Here is a 4,721-nt window from a genome sequence, read left to right as displayed (position 1 = left end):
CTGTTAAGGGGTGCCCATCATTTGGGGAATGGCTGAACAAGTTGTGGTATATGCACATAATGGAATATTATTGTGCTATAAGAAACAGGGAGCAGAAGGACTTCATATTTACCTGGAGAAGCTTATATGAACTGATACTGAGTGAGAAAAGTATAACCAGTGGAAATTTGTACACAATTACAGACACAATGTATGTGTGATGACCAACTCTGATACACTGGACTCTTCTCAGCAATGCAGGGTTATAAGGCAACCCCGAAAGACTCATGATGGAGAAAGATGTCTACATCCAGAGAAAGAACTAGAAAGAATTGAGTTTGAATACAGATTGAAGAAAACTACTTACTCTTTCTCTTTTTCTTGTTTGGTTTTGCTTCCTCTTTCCCACTGTTCATTCCATCTGATACAATCCTTCTTTATAACCTAACTAATGTCTAATGTGAAAATATTTGCAGATCCTTTACTTGAATTTATGCCACCATGGTGGGGGGAGGGGAGACAAGGAGAGAAAATCTGAAACTTAAGGAATTATGGAACTGAATCTTATAAACTAAAAGTAAACAAAGAAATTAATAAAGGCCAAAAAATAATGTTAAAATTATCTTTATATGCAATTAGAAAAATGAAATACTATTAAAATGAGAAATAAAATATATCATTTATAACTGTGTACATTTCTTCATTAAATATGTTGAAATCAAAATTAGACATTCTATTCAGTTGTCAATAACATTGTTTCCATCACATTAAAAAATTCATATATTTTTGTAAAAAATAATACATGTTTTTTTTTCTGAAGTCTTTTATATATTTCCTTTTTTCATGCCTTGAGAACTAATTCCTTACTTTTCTAAAATGGTATTATTTTGACTATGGACCTCTTCTATGTTCATATGACCTAAATCAGCAGTTTTTCGCATATTTGTTAGATTTTCAATTATTTAAAATGCATTTGATTTAAAGAATACATTAAATAATAGTTTTGAAAAAAATATATTTTCATAACCATAAGCAAAGAACTTAAGCAACTTTATATCTTCTGCTCTTGCTCCTGGAAAACTACTTAATAGTGAAAAAATCATATTTGCCATTTTGTTCAGAAAGTTAGAAAATGACAGGCTTAAGGATTATTTTCATTAGCTTATAAAGAAGGTAGTTTGAATTGGACATTTCTGAATGGAGAATCCTCAGAGCTTTCATGCAGATAAGGTAAATTACTTGTTAAATAATTTTCCCTCTTCTCTCTTGTTTCAGCTTTTTTGACAGGACTGAAGCATTCTGAAGAGAAAGGTGGATGACATTTATTTGAGCTTACTTCTGCAGCTCATTTTGAAAGAGGAAATTTGCAAAAAAAAAAATATTCCATTTTTCTGAGTTAGCCAAGAAATGCATCTTCAAGGAGTTAAATGGAATGATTTTTAGTACTAAGCTGTCCTGAAGTTACGGAAGTATATGCAATTTGGTTTTGCTATGGCCCTGCTCTCTGAAGGCCAAATATGTTCCATTCTACCCATCTCTCAGAGTTCTCCAATACCCTTGAGCAGTATAGGGAATGGCAACTCTAATTTCTGCCATTGGATAGAAGCTATAGTACCCTTGTTCTTGTATTTCAGTGTACTAACCAGTTCTATTTAATGACTTTCATCAGATTAAATTTTGCAAAATAATACAAAATATAATTAGGGTAAACATTTTCCCCCAGGTGTAATCCCATACCATTTCAGTCTCTGGGAATAGGAGAGTGATTAGGTTTATAGTTCAATTCAGTTCTTAAATAGCATTAATGCCACCTACTTCAAGCCCAAATCCCCACTGGGCTGCTACCCCAACTACTGTTCCTTAAACTTTCCCCATTTAATCAGCTTTCACATCTTTCCTTGAATCATGGGTGAGACAGCTCCAGCTCTTAGGTTGGAGACTAGAATACTTGATCATAGAACCAAAAAGGATAAATAAACAAAACAAACAAAAAAGAATCAAAATCCCAGTACCATTTTTTGTAGACATATGGTCTAAGAGGTATGGGGATGTGGGCTTTAGAACCTTCCCTCCCTTCCATTGCATGGTGACACAATGTAAATAAATAAATCCCCTACCCCCAGATTCACTGGAAAAGAAAATCAATATACTGCGTGATAAAGATTTAAGGATGCATACATTTATTTCTAGGCTATGTAGGTTATGTAAAAAGGCTATTTCCAAAATGGAGTATATTAATATAGATTTTCCTTACATGCATCAGTTTTCTTTTTTTTCTTTTTTTATGCTTAATTTTCATTTTTGATTACAACTGTACAACAGACCATTTTATAATTGCATCTTTTCAATGGTTTCTTCCTCATATTTGCCCTTCTCCTTTCCAACTTGTCAGGATTTGGCTTTACCTCAAGAATCTTTTTGCGATCTTTGTCCAGTTTTAGTCTGGTGATAACTACCTTACTTGGGTGAATTCCCACATGGACAGTTGTGCCATTAGCTTTTTCACGTTGTACACGCTCATTGTAGATGACATATTTCTTTCTGTAAACCTGAACTACCTTGCCAATTTGCTGACCTTTGTAGTGTCCACGAACCACCTGGACCTCGTCGTCCTTCCGGATGGGCATCGAGTGCACGTTGTATTTCTGCCTCAGCTCCTTGGAGAGCGGGGACGACATGATCTTGTGCCGGATGTGCGAGGGTGCATTGAAGTGTCTCTTTCGATTCTTGCTTCAGTCCGAGGTCACGAATGGATTAAACTTCATTTTGGCAAGCGGGACCACCTGAAAAGAGACCATGCATCAGTTTTCTTGTATCTAATATGCAGGTCCAAAGTATTTCCCACATAAATGATGTAATTTTAGATGGTCTGGGCATGAATTGAATTCTATCACACATATGTAGGAAGTGCATTGATGATAAGTAAAGATAATTGGGATCAGGTATAAAAGAACATGCTTATCACAATGAGTAAAATTAGAGAATGTTGAAAACATGGATTACTGAGAAATTTGCTAGTTTCGTGTTAGATTTTCTTTTTTAAGGAAAAAGTATTTTTTTTGTAGAAAAGATATTTAGCATAAAATAATTTTCTCACAATAGGAACCATCTAAAATTTGAATTCCTACTTCATGAAATAGTGGCATCCTTTTCTCCAGAGTTATCAAGCAGCATTGATGATGCTATAGAAGGCAGTGTACTAGGCAGATGTTAAACTAAAGTATCTATAAAGTTCTTTTCAACTTAGAGATTTTATGATTCTATTCCTTTATATTACACTATTCAATGTTTATATACAATTTAAGAAGAATAAGGAATGGAAAATAATGTGTTTGTTTTTTTTTAGTTTACACTAAAGGAATGTGGATAACAACATACTATAGATAGCTACTGCATGTGTGTTCAGTTTGGACTAGAATCTCTGGTGTGAAGACTTGCTGAGCCCTTTTCATGGCTGCTCATCCAACTTTGGTATCTACCTGTCATCCAATGCTCATCAGTGACTCCAAGAAGCTTTAGTATATGCAACTGTCACATACCATTTAAAATAAAAAGCTGTCTCATCAGATGGGCTAACCAGGATAGAGTAACTAACAGACCTCAAATCCATTGGTGTGGTAGGGGGAGGTCTACCCCAAGCGTGTGAAGATTTCCCCCAGTGGAATGGGTGGATAAGAATAATGTGTTCCAACAGCCAGTTGAAGCAGATACTGTGATGTACATAGGGCTTGTTTAGACATCAAAGATGCCAAGGTTATCCATTGAATCCCAAGCCATTGCCAGTCATCTTTACTTTTGTCTTGCCACTGGACTTCAAAGTCTCTGGAAGAGAGAGTGAGACTGATAACTTTTTTGTAACTCTGCCTGACTTAAATTCAATTCATGTGAATGTCAAGACATCACCTGGCAATCTATTGTTCCTCTTAGAAAATGAAGGATAAATAATAAGAAGTCAACCTGAATGCAAATGGCCAAGTCCTCAACCTTGTATAAATAGACAGCAATATACTTGGTAAGATAGAGCAAACCCCAAAGTGAAGATGAAGACAAATCCAAAAGTTGAGTTCCAGAAAAGCTTAACTGGGTTGGGGGTACTTCATTCAGGCAGATGGGATACATTTTAGTGCTCATATAAAAAAAGATTTATTGCTTTTGAAGTAATTTATTCCAATTTTAAGTTGCTCTGTTTGTTAGGAACTTTTTCCCCTATAGAAGTACACTCTGAATTTCAGTAGTCTCCTCTCCTTACTCTTACTTCTGCCTTCTAGAACGAAACAAAATCAATATAAAGCCTCTTCTAAATGACAAATTTTCTTAGACATAAAGAGAGATGCCATGTGTCTCCTTCCCCCCCCCAACAATACTCATAATGTGAAGATAAACAGTCCTGCAGTTGTATTGAGTAATTTCACCTTCCATCTTCATCCTTTTTGTACTCTTCTCGTCACACCAAAACATTATATATATATATGTATATGTATATGTATATACATATATATGTATATACATATATATATGTATATGTATATATTTAAATTATGGTACCCAACTTGAAATACATTATTCTAGCCATGGTATTATAGGGGCAGAGTGTTTCAGGACCCAAACCTCTGAGTTTATAGATACAATATTCTTCAAATGCAGCCCAATATAAAATTAAAGATACAGCATATCAGGATAGATAGAGAGGTTACTTCAAGTCAGGAATCCCCAGGTACAATGCTGCCTCTCCCATATTCAAT

At 34.8% G+C, this 4,721-nt stretch overlaps 1 pseudogene; it reads right to left on the bottom strand.

Moving 5' to 3' along the window:
* Positions 1-2,248: 2,248 nt before the first annotated feature.
* LOC138153578 (large ribosomal subunit protein uL24-like) lies at positions 2,249-2,744 on the bottom strand (annotated as a pseudogene).
* Between the last annotated feature and the right edge of the window lie 1,977 nt (positions 2,745-4,721).

Source organism: Petaurus breviceps, unplaced genomic scaffold, assembly GCF_028583685.1.
Source record: "Petaurus breviceps papuanus isolate PSGF00001 unplaced genomic scaffold, PetGlider_PUasm1.0 151, whole genome shotgun sequence".
Lineage (NCBI taxonomy): Eukaryota > Metazoa > Chordata > Mammalia > Diprotodontia > Petauridae > Petaurus > Petaurus breviceps.
The sequence above is the reverse complement of the archived record's forward strand: the minus strand, read 5'-3'. Positions and strand labels throughout refer to the sequence as shown.